The sequence below is a fragment of the Rhyacophila brunnea genome, unplaced genomic scaffold (assembly GCF_057557595.1).
Source record: "Rhyacophila brunnea isolate RB1 unplaced genomic scaffold, BYU_Rbru_1.0 scaffold_21, whole genome shotgun sequence".
Lineage (NCBI taxonomy): Eukaryota > Metazoa > Arthropoda > Insecta > Trichoptera > Rhyacophilidae > Rhyacophila > Rhyacophila brunnea.
This window is the reverse complement of record NW_028232871.1, coordinates 37,318,849-37,334,806: the sequence shown is the minus strand read 5'-3', so window position 1 is coordinate 37,334,806 and position 15,958 is coordinate 37,318,849. Positions and strand designations below refer to the sequence as shown.

Sequence of the window (15,958 nt, the reverse complement as noted above, 5' to 3'; positions counted from 1 at the left end):
GATATTTTTGCCCGGTATATCCGATAAGTAGCTCATTATAAAAGTGAATAAATGTATGGAGAAAATCATAAACTAAAATGTCAACGAATGTTTCCTCATTACATCCAAGATCTCGCTATGTCCATGATCGTAATAACTGAGTTCGACTATAATTGGAAAATATGTTATTAAAATTTCATAATTATGTGCTGAAAAACAAAAATAGGTGCTATAGTAAATAGTATTACAATAAATCATAATATATATTTCAACAGTTTAATTTATTATTTAATTGCTTTATTACAATAAATTAATGCTTCAAATTTTCGAAAGTGAATCTTTGACGATTTGATCCTAGCAAATTTTTATACATGGAAAAACTTCTGTCCACTTCTACAGATGTTAATATTGCGTATGTAAATGAAACTATTTCTATTCTAGTAGATAATTTATCTGAGGCATCTCTGATGGATTTTCCAAAACAGCTTTAATTTTCTGCAGCGTTTGAAGTCCAGTATTATTATTTAGAAGACTATTTAATTTTGTACCTACTTATCTTTATTCCAATTGGTCCAGAAACATTTTCTTATTTTAGCAGCAGTAATGTTTAAAATATTAATTTGCTCCACTAGTGACTTTGTAGATGATTTTAACATTTCAATTGTGTTTACTGTCCAACAACTTGGCTACTTGTTAAAACTGTGAACTAACAAGCTCCTCCCATTTTTAACCGCACTTCGATTGAAGCGCATTCTGGTTAGCGACGAGTTGTTCTCCTCCTACTTTTAACCGCACTAGCGACTTCCGGTTATTGCCTAGATCTTCTTGTCGGACAGTACTAGTGTTATTATGTTAATTAATTTTGTGTTTTATGTGAAAATATGTGCTTAAACCTAAAATATGTACTTATACAAAAATATTTAAAAATAGGTGCTAACAAATATGACTTGAATGTTTCAAGATTGTCTGAAACAAATAGATATTTTGTTGTGGGGCCACTCAAAAAAATATTTAAATACCTAAGAATCCTAAGCTTAGTAGTTGATGATTTTACTTAAAAATTGATCAGTCTCTAAGCCTGGTGGTTTTGTTTCTCTGTTTCTTTTCTATTATCGCCCTCTTCCTTTCACACAGATATTATCTATGTATTTTTTATGGAATGTGTAAAGGCCATATTCATTATTGAGAAGTAATCGTATACTCAACTGTCATTGATCTGTACTGTTTGTGATGAGTTGCTTGTTGATGTGTTTGTGTTATTTGGTGTTGATGATGATGATGTTGATGTTGAGTATGGGGTTGATAGGAGGGCAGGTGGGGTCAATGTGTGTGATGCGATTTCGGAGTTGATGTAATCTATCTGTTTGGCGGCTTCTTCGTGAATACCATAGCTCTTTAAATCCATCTAGGATGTCCGGGTCTAGTCTAAGAGGGTTTTTATTGTTATTCAAATCTGATTCGGTTTCTGTTTCCGATGTATCAGGCTAACAATACCAACCCCGCAGAGTAAAAGTTCACTATATATCGTTATATATATGTACTTGGAGAAGGTGTAACTGTAAGGTGTATTATATTTGAAAGACGTAAATGTTCTTTAGATTAAGTATTTATTTCCACATATATTAATTTATTTACGACTGTTTACACTTTATAACTTATATTAGTCTTAATTTATTACTTATATTTGTTTATTTATTTATTTATTTAGGGCACGAGAGTTTATTTGTACTTGTCGCTAACCGCGATATTATTAATTTATATCTCCCATTACTATGGAGTGAGGATTTCTAATGCCAATATTTTAACCATCAGCGTATTTTTCGCTGTTACTATGCGCGGTAATTATTTTAAGCATAATCGTCGCTAAAAGTTAAGTATTAATGATTCTACAGTTTATTTGAATGAAAGTTTCTGAATTTAATTATAATCCTCTTCGACAATTACGCTATACATTTTTATATTACATATTAAGATTATACATTCATTTCACAGTTTTAATAATATTATCATTTTCTCCAGCATTCATCTTCTTTACAGTATGTCAACCATTCATCTTCCTTGCATACCAGTACACAATATTAAATCTTATTCTTATTACATTATTTGTATACATTTCAAAATATTTATTATTATTAGTGTATTGCTTTCTGCATTTGTTTGGAGCTCCGGGGCTGGGCCCCCTATCTCCTTCATCTCTTTTTTGAATGGTTTTGAAAGCTTTGGCTGTTAGTTTTAAATTTGGTGTATATGTACTAGTATATATATGACAACATAGATACAGTTATACATGTATAAATAAATATAATAATACAAATACATAAGAGTATAATTGCACAAGCGTGTATATAAATCTTTTACTGATGCTCGATTGTATCAACCGAGCAGTATTTTATCTTTTATACTTTACATACCCTTAAAAAGTCAGGGGAGGAAGGTTCCTTCCGTCTGCGCAAGAGCATCAGTATTTTTATTTTTTTTTGACTGGTTTTAAACAACAGGGGTTTCAGTCGCTCGGTTGGAGAGGATCTGTGGTTGGGATGTGAGGGAACTATGGTGGTTTGTCGTCAAGGATCTCTCGGTCTCCTATAGATGTAGTCTGTATCGCTTTTATCGTTGATTAGTAAATTTTGAATAGTCACGTTAGGATGACCTGTCATGGACTTGTAGAATTTCTCCGACAGAGTCATGACATGGTCATGGATGGGTTCTAGGTTGAGGTCTCTGTGCAACGTAGATCCGCGCACGAACCAGGGTGCGTTTGTGATTCAACGCAGTGTCTTGTTTCGTATTGTCTGTAGGGTTTTAAGTGTTTTGGGTTTGAATAGGCCCAGATGGGGCATGCGTATGTCATTGTTGGTCTAGTGATTGCGGTGTATAGCAGAAGTTTTGCTCGCATAGACAGTCTACTTTTGGGTCCCATCATGGGACGAAGTCTTGAGTTTACTGCCTCGGTTTATTTTGTAGCTGACAGTGTTCGGTTGGGAGGAGGTCTTCTGATATAGAGGTGGGGTGTTCAGGCCTTTGCAGGAGTTTAGTATTGTTAGGATATTTTTAAGTATGGTCTGAATGTCCATTGTGTTTTTGTCTTTTTTTGCGACTAGGTCAGTAATTTTTTGTAGGGTGGTTCCTAGGTCTTCATTTGCTGTGGTTTTATTCGTGGTTGATGGCTGATCGGTGTGGGTGGTTGGGGTAGGGGTGATCTCCATTAGGGAGATGACGTCTGCGGCGACTTCTTTTAGGATGTTATCCATGAAAGGGTTTGAGGTGTAGCGGTTTGGGATTGTATGGATTGCGTAACTTGATGTAATTTGACTTTTTGACACCATCACTTTTCACTGGGCACTATCACTATAAACTTCACCATAATCACTTACACGGACACGAATAAATTTAAACTTTGATTAGGACTAGGTCGCTTGAAGCTGGGTGAAAAGTCTCTCATGGTTGGGTCTGTAGGAGATAAAAAGGATTTCAAGTTATACACAATTATATTTTTTATAAAAATCGATGTTTTTTAAAATAGATATAAAAAATATTAAAACTATGAATTAGTCAAAAATCGCTTAGGTGATGCTTAGAAAACTTAATAAACTAATTTTTAATAATAAATATGACCATAAAATATATGTAATAATAGGGTGCGGTCCGATTTAAAAAATTCACATTTTATTACATTTTTTTACAATTGTAAGTTTATCTTTGACTTAAAATAAAAAATATTTTTCTTTTTAATGTTTTCAGATACATATTTATTCATTAAGGTGACGCATCAGTGGAACGGCAAATAATTTTCAACTGTAGGCGCGACGAAATTTTGGACTCGCTCGCATTCAGTGAGAGAACGTCGAGCCAGAGACACGTCACTTTGCTTCGTGATGGCAGAACATAAAATGGACACGTATGTTGGATTTATATGACAAATAATATTTCGTTTGACAGGCGTCATTTGCACCCGCGACCCGCAATCCGCGCATCGCCTAGCAACGATCTTTTTAGACCGTGCCTCAACTGATTTACGGCCTTAATATAGTTGAAATTGTAAATTATCAAAAAAAAATCTCAAATTGCAATATTCGTATTTTTCCGCTAGGTGCCTCTTTAAAAAAGGCTCAGTGAAGACTTCGCCTTAAGATCAGACATAAATAGTGACACTGAGTTAGTGTTTAATAGTTTTTAGAACTCAAATAAACCTTGTCGAATCCAAGCCATAGTATAGTCAAAAAATATTCATTTATCTAAAAAATATCTAAAATTATGACATTAAACCTTCAATAATTTTAGATATTTTATAGATAGAAGGATATTTTTTATAGATTATGGTTCAGTCTAGGTAGGACTTCTATATTCTATAATATTATGTATTAAAGCATATGGACACCATTTGGTATCCATATGCTTCAGCTAATGGGTGGACATGGCTGAAGAAGAAGAAATTACTCACCTCAACAAAGTCAACAAACTCTACAACCGGATCGTTCTATGTCTCCGTCACCAAGGGCATGTTACTCTGACTTGCCCTTACTGCACATGTCGACAGCAAAAACTGGCACTCATCCCATTAATGCCACATGGGCACATATATATCGTCGGGACAAGTCCTGCTCCTCTGTGACGCCTTCACCTTCCTCAGGTTTGCGGTGAAAGTAGTGCGAATATTTGCCCAGCGGTTTCGAACACCCAGTACTGAAAATTTAAACAAAATAGTTAGCGAAAATAACAAAGAAGACTTCTGGCAAAATGTTTAACATTAGAAAATACATAGGTTCCAGAATACCTAACTTTAAGTTCACATATTACACGGCATTAACAGCAATCACACAACAACGATGACAAAGGTTGAGTGAGTAGATGACGCGTGGATGTGGATCAATTAATAGTGACGTTAGATTGTAAGTCAAAAGTTTCATAATACAATATTTTGCGATGTGAGAAATGATATACAGTACTCTCTCAGTAATCCGCCACCCCAAAAACCAAACAAGTGTCCAATTAGTGAAAGCGGCGGATTATAGTGCATACACACAAAATATAGTAAAAACTCAAACAGGTATTTCGTAAAAATAGTTTTTTTGAGAAATTTGTACTAGCAAATTACGGTTTTATTTATAATCAAAATCAAGTATTTACTAAATTATACATATTTATAAACTAAGTTTATTAAATAAATATTAAACAGTAAATCATTTGTACTAGCAAATTACGGTTTTATTTATAATCAAAATCAAGTATTTACTAAATTATACATATTTATAAACTAAGTTTATTAAATAAATATTAAACAGTAAATCATTTCACACAACCAGTTGTTCAGTGAGGCAGATATTCTTGAATGGCTTAGGATTCTTGGCTTCCCCTATGACCAAAAGCTTCATTTTGTGTGTCCCGGTTGCATTGGAGCTTGGCATAATAATTATTGTGATGCGGTCCTTGGGCACTTTCCTCCCTGGTACATTACTTTCTTCACGATGAAAGTATGTTATACGAAGGAGAAGTTTCTAAAATAAACTCGTCTCATCTGCATTGTATACTTGTACGCGGTGGACTACTGAATTTGGCAATCGAATATTGACGAATTATAAAGCTTGATTTTGTGCTTTCAACTAGTAAAAATAACGGCGGATTATAGTAGTCGTCGGATAATCGAGCGGCGGGTTACTGAGAGTGTAATGTATATTATATGATACGTGAAATTTAATGAAAAATACATGTGGCATATACTACGACCTTATACAGAACTAAAATGCTATGTTACTTTACAAAATTGTAACTACGTAGTCGCAAAATAACACAAGAAAATGAAGTCTACCTATAAAACGTAATAAGTAAATCAATATATTATTAAAACTGCAGGTAGCCACATACAAAAATGCCACTAGTAAATTTCTTGAATATTCCACAATCAAAATAGGTAGGTACTAATAATATTCTACAGTAAAAACAAAACAATGAATCGGTTCGTGGACTGTATGCGTACAAATGCCTACGAGTACGCGCTCATCGGCTGGTAGGTTTTTAGTACGGCCCCCATCCGGACGCACACCATCGACCAACCGATTCATTGTTTTGTTTTTACTGTACTTACTTGATTTGTTGCCAATTATATCTGCAATTTCTTCAAACACTTTGCCTTTTAGGTTTTTCTTCGAATACGAAGGATTTTTTATGTTCCACACTAAATCTCTGTGTAATTAATTCAACTAGGACTGTGTCCTCAGCGCTAGTCCAGACGGTTTTTAAATTGTTCACCATCTTGGTGTCATCACGGTGTTTAGTGAATGTTGTGTCGTTGTGAGATGAATTCAGAATGACCGGCATCGGCGAAACTCATAAGCGGGTGGTAGCTTCGAATATTTTCGTACGTTTTCAGCAATTTTCGCTTGAATCTGAATGAATCGTAGCAGACGGAAATAGGATTTTTTCCAATTTGCTCACGATCGTTCACAATCCCGGAAAATCATTGATAATAGATTTTGGCAATTGTGGCAGACGATCGGGCCCGACGCAATCTGACTATGTTCAAAAGCTGGCGCACTCGCGATCTCAGGTACTAAAGTCTTCTCCGTGGACATGGCCACTGGTCCAGGAGTCGGGTCTACCGTTGTATCTGCCATTTTTTTGCTGATGTTTCGGGCTTTGGCTCACGTCAACATCGATGCATCACTGTACTATATATTTTTTATTATTTTATAGATTTTATTTCACGGAAAAGTTTTTTTATTTTCATTTTGTGTTTAGGGTTTCCCCCCAGTGACGTCCCTAGATAAAATGCCGCCCCTAGGCTGCGCCAAAATGCCGCCCCAGTTTTTATAAAGTATTTTTATCTTCCTTTCATGAGTCCTTATCTAGGAAATGTATTGTATGGATACATTACTAACAAAATATCAGACTGTAATTACTCGCAAATCTGCACGTGTTGTTTTTGGTTACCAAGGACGTAGAAGGGCAAAGGAAGTAAACTAGATGTTGCGAACCCGACAAAACCAGTGAGCTGAATTTTTTTATGATATTTTCATTATTAGTAAGTTTAGATAGCTATTTATATACATTCCAAATGATTCTCCTCGATTTGCCGCCCTTCGAGTAACTGCCGCCCCAAGCGACGCTCAATCTGCCTACCCCCACGGGACGTCACTGTTTCCCCCGTATGTCGCCTCTATTGGGTGGCTTGTGAGGCCATTGTTTGTACGGCAGGTGAAAAGGAGTCAGGGTTTCCGGCACGGTGCTAGGCGTCTGGACCTCCATGCGTGAACTGTCTTCCGGAAATGACAGTGCGTTGGGAAACTCTGATCCGAAGACGTCGTTCAGGGTGGAGGCCGCGCTTGCTGAGATTGGGTCCGCCAGGTTTGGATGGATAGTGGCTTCTGGAGTGGAGCTGGTGAACTTAGCTTTGGAACGCGTCCACATCAGCCGTGATCGGCTTTAGCGTCATTTGAATGTCGTACTTTATCATTTTGATAACAAATAACAGGTGTCATCCTGATAGGTGTTAGTATATCATATGTTCCTAAATGGAGGCCCTATAAAAAAAAAAAACCATATATATACGATAATAACTCGATAAAATCATAAACTAAAATGTCAACAAATGCTATTACCGTGATCGTAATAACCAAGTAAGTTACTTACACATTTCAAATACTTTTTTCCCTTTTAATTTCTTTTCCTGCACCTTGCTGCTATATATTATTATGTAATGCGATATCTAACAAAAAATCATAAATCTACTTCAGTTTTAACAGTAGTCACAAAAATGTTTGCAAATTCTCCGAGAACCCCTGTGTCACCGCTCGCAAAACCACGATGGGGTATCACTGCTTTAAGTGGATAATAATCTTAACAAATAATATAGTAAGCGTCCCTACTAGTAAAAGTCACAGCATTCCACTGATGCAATACGCCATCGGCTATTTCCAAAATGTACATAACCAAAGGTTGCCGATCACTAGTAATACAGTCATTGGAGAATAATATATGTCATTCTTGAATTCATGATTTCTCGCCGAATCCCTGACACCACTCACGGAATCCGGTCGGGCATCACTGCCCTAAGTGGATAAAGGTTCACCCACATTGAGGTGCATGTCACGGACTATCACGTGAACTCACGGCAATAAAAATGTCTATGGTTTCGTCATTTTGCAGAATATTTTAAACGTGCACCATCTCGTAAATTCACTGAATAATGACACTGATGAAGAGTGCCTACTATAATGTATTAGTAATTTGAATTATTACCTATTAATTATTCATGCTAATTTCAATTAATTTTAACAGTTTCTACGTGTGCGTATGTTAAAATACATGCGGCATGACATTCATAGATAATAGAACACAGCCTGCAGACCATAGATACAGTTTGACAGTTTGACGTGACAGACGAAAGTGTTGGCATGTGGAATATGATAAAAACATTCAATTGTAGTTTATTGAATCATGCAGGTGCCGATGCAGTGAAGTTCAACATGAAGTGCGCTCATTCTTGTTTTAATAATTATGGCAGATTTTGCCAGCTGACAATGTTCGTTTAAAGGTTCAAAATGTGCTACGTGATGGGAGCATCAGTCTGATAAGATTTTAAACACCAAGAACAACGACATTACATACTTTTTTCCCGTAGCGGCAGCCCGTGACAGCAGGCGACAAGCACCGTGACATGCAACTCAATGTGGGTGAGCCTTTATAGACAAATAATCTAGTAAGGTGAGTTAGGGTAAGTGCGGCATAAAAATCGATTAGTGAACTTTAAGTGGATGGTGATTCTTAACGGATTGTAATATCTCTTTGAAATTTTTGTTGACTTCTAAACAATTTATCCCTTTTTCAATCACTGTAATCATTACATTAAAATATTTAATGGTTAATCATAATTCATACGTTTTAATGTAACAAGGCGAATAGACGCTCTTACCCCCCCAGTTGGGGTAAGAGCGTCTAGTTGCATTATCTCTCAAAATATTGTCAATAAACGAAATATGACAACATAAGAATTATCGAATGTTTGAAGTACAATATTTTGATAGTTCATGCATGTAAATTTCATTAAGAAATAGAATATATTTAATGAAATCAAAAAAGTTGGGTAAGTGCGGCATACTTAGTACTAGGGATGTGACTGTGGTAAAATAAAAAGAACAAATATTTTTTTGATATTTTATTTGCCGGAAAGTTGTATGTGTAGGTACAACATAAAATCCTTATAAGTTGATTATTCTTTAATTGTAATACGAAAACACTTCGTATAAAATTTACCAAAATCGATAAAAATAGTTTTGAAAAATCACATGTCAAAGATTTGAATAAGTTACATACAACGTAAAATCGTTAACAGTTACTTATTCATTAATTGTAATTGGAACACATATAAAATTTACCATAATCGATAAAAATAGTTTTGAAAAATCTTGGGTTTGGGTTTTATCAGTCCATTCATCCCATACATACTTCCCCTTAAATACGATCAGGGGTGAAATTTTATCCCCTTTCGCATTGCATCCTAATAATACTGTCGTATTCTCTTTTCCTGCAGAACTGATCGTCCTTGTGGAAGGAAATCCAATTTAACCAAGAACTTTGGTTCTACTTGGGTCTTTTGAAAAACTAGTTTCATCAATATTATATATATTTTCTGGTCTATTTTGAAGGCACAGGTTTGTAAGTATACCTTCAAGTAGATCATAGTATTCGTTGATAATAAAGGGATCACAAATTTTCTTCCTTGCATATTCGACGGCTTGAGGTTTTTTTCGGGAATTCCATTTTTGAATGGTGTTTTCAAATTATTTTTTTACAACATATTGCGAAACTAGTTCAATAACGTCTTTTTTCGTTAAAGCAAATCCATATTTCTCCATAACGTGTAAATTCTCCGCAATTTTTCCTTCAATTTCATGTGATAGAGCTGATGTTCGTCCCATAGTTTTTGACTTTGCATCTCGCCTCCCAATTATGTGAGACAAATGGTCATCCTCGGTATTTTATATTGTTTGGAAGCTTGGTAACCATTTAGACGACCACTTTTTACTTCTTTAACTGCTTCAAAGAGTTCGTCCTTTGTATAAGAAGCACCCCCTTTTGTCTTCCGAACATAATTTCCTGGGAATTTGGAATCTGAAACAAATTATTCTCCAATTTAACTAAAATATTGATAAAAGTGAATTTGTCATAATAAAATATAGTGACTATATGCGAAATTAAATTCATTTATTACATGTCGAGGAAATCAACTTGATAAAAAATATCTCCGCCCCACAAAATAAAAAAATTGTAGGTATATACCCACTGAAATCGGTTATGTACATTATTACTTATAGTATTGTACGTAGGTATAGGCTAGAATTTGAAATAAATAATAAGTACTAAATAAAATGAGGCGTAGAGTTACAAAACCCGCTCTGGGCCATTTAAAAAAATAGTTTTGAAATTGTATCATTCGTTAATATGAATGACAATGAATTTTAATTCAATTACCTATGTTTATTAATATATCGTACTTGTAGATTAGCTTAGCTGTAATAACGATACATAGTTAACAATGCTGTGCTATCTTGTAGAAATTCCGTTATATTTATAATACGTTTTTACAATAAATTTAAAAAATCCCACTATTACCAATTTGTATATAAAAAGTAGACTTTTATTTGTCGGATTTGGTTTTATGAATTTAATACTATAAAATAACTAATATACCTAAGTAGATTATAAATAATATTGCTTAAAAATATTATCTTTTTATTTTTACATTTAATAAATAGGTTGGTAGGTAAGGTAGGTTTCCCACATTCATGGAATTTAAGTGACATGTAATGGGGTGATTAATTATTTAAAGGCAGGTACTTAATTCCGCTGGGTTTTTTCATTTATGCTATTGATATTATTAAATGTGTTATTGTTATTCTAAATAAATAATAATGCTTTATATCAACACAAAGCATTTTATTTCCAAGACAAGTACATACCTACCACTATTTTAAAAAAATATTACGTACCAATACAACAGCTAAATATGTAGGTGCAATGCGAAAATTATACAGCTGCCAGTAGGTAAGGATGGCTACAAAATATTTTCTAGATAAAGTAAATTCTAAAATATATTACATACGTAATTAAAATAAATACGGACCTCTACTGAACTATCATCTCCTGTCGACAATGTACCACTGTGCACCAAACAGCGCTCTTTTTTAAAAATTCCGCGTCGAACGCCGCTCTGTCAGGTAGCGACTGACAAAGACCGCTCTTGGGATAATTAAAATGCATTTATTTAAATAAATATGGCTTATACATTGGATTTGACATTTTATTATACTTATACCGTATGTAACGGAAGAAATATAACATCTAAAATTACACTTAAATTATCATAATATCCCCAAAACAGTTACACCTCAAATTAGAAGTTGTGAAAAAATGCTACACATTAGTTACAAAAATTAATATTTTATGATTGCATGGCACATCACTAGCTAAAACCTATCCATACAAAAATATAACACTGCATGACAGTGCACAGACGCTCTTACCCCAATGATATTTTTTGGCGGGGGAAGTGTGTCTAGTCTAATAAAACATAATCATTGGCAATAATTGCAAATATTAAATTTAGACAACAAAATATCATTTAAGATAAAGGTACTTACCAAAAATCACTTGTTTAGGACGAAAGATTGTCGAGATACAGATCGATTAAAAAAACATGTCGATCTCGGCCGTTGACTTCAAATAACTGACAATATTTGAAATGTCATACTGACCTTAAACAATGCTATTATACTGCCATCTTTGGATGGTGTGTGTGTATTTACATGTGTAATAGATACTCACAGATGTCACAACTTATATTTAAAACACTAAAAAGTTATTGACTATAGACGCTCTTACCCCGTAGACGCATTTACCCTAACTCACCTTATATCGGCTATTTTCAAAAATTTGTTTTGCGTCTTGACAAACGGTTGCCGATCCCTGTGGGTCTATTCTATGCTTATCGACCGCTAAAGTGATAAAGTGAAAAATATTATCAAACTTAGGGTAGGTTTGTATCAAAATATTAGCACTTATTGTAACAATTACACGAAGCCGGTTTTTATTGTTGCAATAAGTGCTATATTTTAACAGCACCTATCTTGCTGCTGTTAAAATATCGCACTTATTGCAACAATAAAAACCGGCTTCGTGTAATTGTTACAATAAGTGCTAATATTTTGATACAAACCTACCCTAAGTTTGATACTATTTATCAATTTAGTGTTCGATAAGTATAGAATAGACCCACTGGAGGAGGTGATCCACAAATACATTTTTTTTTATTTGGAATTCTTAAAGATATATCTATCTAACTCTGGAATAAATCTACGTAATAACTGAATATCATTAACTTGCACTACAACAAATTTAACTTTGAAAAACTTGAAAATATTATTAGTACGTATGTATGACATTTTAGATGGTAATAAACATTTTGACGTTAAATATAATTGTTATAGTTACAAATCTTTTAGGTAAAACTATTAATATATAATTAACCCTTTGGCTGCTACGATGTTGTGCAAAATCCGGTCGAGGATTGCTAGCAATAATTGTCGATAAATTAAAGTATTGTATTATTTTTAGACACCTTACCACTCTAATTGATTATGCGAAATCGGAATATTATGAAAACACGTTTCGTAATTAATGTATCGTTTTGAATAGATAACAAGGCAAGTAATTGACATATCTCTTTCTCGCTCTATCATACGGGCGATCGCGAGAGCGAGCGAAATGCACAATCCGCGCACAGAATTTTGATTTTTATCAGTTATTGGAAACAGTCGGTCATGCCACACGAGGGATAATACAAAGTAGTGGAATTAGGAAACTCCCCGGCTGAAAAGATAAATTTTGCATGGTGGCCTCGTTAAAAGATCGTGTACAATATACGTGATTTGTGAAAAAGGTCTTCATGGTGTTTGTTTATTGGAACATTTAAAATATGTATTGCAAATGATTTTATTTCATTATTTTTTTTATAAATGAAACTGTTTTTATATAGCACAAATCCACTCTACTTTAAACACTGAGTTGAGTAAAAGTCCTTCCCATTATTTCAAATGCATAAAATAAAATAAAACATTGCCCTTCCACCAAGAATTTAACTGTAAACAAATTTTTATATGGTAAACTGAAATTTGTATTCGGAATTGTTTTTATTGTAAAAAGGGTGATGCCATGAAAAAAAATACAATAGTTATAAGTTCTACCTACCTAACCTACCCAGTCACAAAACATATATGAATCGGGTTATATTACACAACAATAAAACTAAATAGATAAACAATGTTTCGTACCACTGGTGCAGTAGTATGTTCCCAAATTAACTTAACATTTCAGGCATCAAAAGCAAAACGACGATCGTTGTTAGCATTTCTGGCCATTATCAAAAACAACGATATATCGTTGCGTAGCATTCTAAGGGTTAATAGTATGGATATACAGGAGGACCTCGACTTTCGCACATAATTGGTTCCTGAAAAGGTGTGCGAATGTTGAATGTTCGAAAGTAGAGGGAAGTAAAAAAAAAATTAAATTGTGTATATTTTGAAATATTTATTTATCAAGTAAATATAAGATGTTTAAGAGACATGTTTAAGTGGGGTTTCTTCTTCTTCTTCTTATTTTAAATAAAATATTTTAAATGGTAAATCATTAACTTTACAATATTGCTTAACTGCTGGCACGAAATGTAAAGTGAACCAATCTTTTAATATTAACGCAGTAAACCAAGGCTTTTTTATTTGATTACTGGAAGCAATTCTTTATCCTTCCCTTTCAATGCTCTGGGATTTTCTGGTTGATAAATTAACATTGGCATCAATTTTAAATCACCAGCCAAGTTTCCACCAAGAAGCAATGTCAATCGGTTTTTAGAAGGTTTATGCCCAGGGGCAACTGATTCTTCCTTAGATAAGAATGTACGACTAGGCATTTTTTTCCAAAATAAACCTGTGTCATCTACATTAAATATTTGGCTAGAGGAATATTCTTTATCTTCAATAATTTTGGATAATGAGGAAATAAATTCTTTTGCAGCATCTTCATCCGCATCAGCCGATTTTCCAGTAAATTTAATATAAACCAACCGTTACTTGCTTGAAAAATCGTGTCAGAATCTTCTTTTTCTAGCCTTCCAATCTTTGTACAAACTAAGAGCCTTCGCTTGAATAACTGAAATATTCAGAGGGATATCTTTTTGATGTTGGTCGTCGATCCATGATGACAAATATTTTTCCATTTCATCCATAACTATGCCGTGTCTTTTGGAAACAACTTTTAAAGATAATAAATTTCCACAATTTTGAACGTATTCCTTAAGTTTATTTTTATTTTTCAAAATTGAACATATCGTAGTAGACCTGTTTGTATCATATGAACATCCGATTGAAGCAAAAGATTCACCGCAAGTCCTTGATTTCTTTTTGTTCGTATCAACATTGCAGTTTTTTCCGTTTCTCACTCATGTTTATAAATTTTTAGGGTGAAATATTTCAAATGAAGAAAATTAGCAAAACACACAACATGACACGCCCGCACGCGCTCCTGCGCAAGACTAAACCTATCCTAGCTAGCTCACAAGCAAAGTGATGGGTGCGAGCAGGATGCAAGTGATGCAAGAAATTCACTTGCTTGTGAGCGAGCGAGAAGGGGATATCTTAACCCCACGGCCAGCGCGACGTTTTAAAAAAACTATTTTTTTTTGAAATGTGCGAAAGTCGAACGTTCGTAAGTCGAGGTCCGCCTGTATTGTTCCGAAATGCTGTTATTCTTAGGGTCTTTTTACTGGTTCTCCGCCACCGGCCGCTGTCATCTGTCAGTGAGCGCAGTGTTGCCAACCGAACTATAATTATAGTACATTTTGGTTCGCGTACTATTCGAAAAGTTACATTTTCGCCCGCGTACTATTAAAAATGTATAGTACGTCAAAAATACCACAATTTGAAAATTTTTTAATTGAATTCGCCGGTTTGGTTCGGGGTGTGAAGCGAGGGACGGTGTATTATAAATAATATAAGATCTCACTCAGTGTGCGATATTAGTCTATGGACGTGGTTTTGCGTTATATACCTACTCTAAAAAACTAACGTGACAGTTAATGACGGCGGCCGGTGTTAGCATTTTTCGGTCGTAAGAGGTGTTATAATTAAGCAGGGCATCGGAATTTCTCGAATTCTCCGTTATGTTTATGTGACAAACAAAAAACTTTCATTTTCTACACGTCCTATAATTTTTGCCGAAATACTATAGGAATTCGATGACAAAAAGATAGCTATAATTCAAAATGGCGACTGACAGATTACGATGACGGAGAACCAGTAAAAAGCACCCTTTTGTATTCTTCCATTAGTAAATACTTACATATTTAGCCGACTATCGTGTGGAATCATCTTTGTAAACAACAACACCGATTTGTCACTAAACACAAAGAAAAGTATGTTATTATGATAAATACCTGTGAAACGATACGCCGGCATTCCCCTAGTTTTGTATCCTATTATCCTGCAAGAGACCATAGTTTTGACTTGAGACTTTGAATATCTAATCGAAAATCGGACCTCTTTTGAAGAAACGGCATAATTTGCTGTCATTTCGGTATACTATAATACTACCAACGTACCAACACCAACCTTATCCTTACCTTACCTTATCTATGCCTTCCACTCTTCCAGTGATACCAACTGTCTTTTTCCGTTGTCGTGCTGCTTGTTTTCACTTTCAATTTGCCTTTGAATACAAAAGTATATTATTATTCTTCAATTATTATATCAAGACTAAATTTATAAACACGAAAAATAACATATTTTTTTTAATTCAAAAATTAACTCAGCCAGGTGATAACTTGAGTCAGTTGAAAAACATAGGTAGGCTAAGGCAAAATGAATGTAGGTAGTTTATATAATAATTATTAAGCAACATGTTGTAGATTGTTATTCAGTTTAATTTTGTA

The 15,958-nt window shown here is 34.3% G+C and overlaps 1 long non-coding RNA gene across 1 annotated transcript; it reads right to left on the bottom strand.

Moving 5' to 3' along the window:
- Nucleotides 1–2,458: 2,458 nt before the first annotated feature.
- On the bottom strand, nucleotides 2,459–15,626 carry LOC147070993 (uncharacterized). The gene is made up of 4 exons (XR_015070875.1): nucleotides 15,464–15,626; nucleotides 6,062–7,496; nucleotides 4,421–4,662; nucleotides 2,459–3,429 (listed from the first exon to the last, which is right to left on the bottom strand). It is a non-coding gene; the product is annotated as an uncharacterized LOC147070993 (long non-coding RNA).
- Nucleotides 15,627–15,958: the final 332 nt, after the last annotated feature.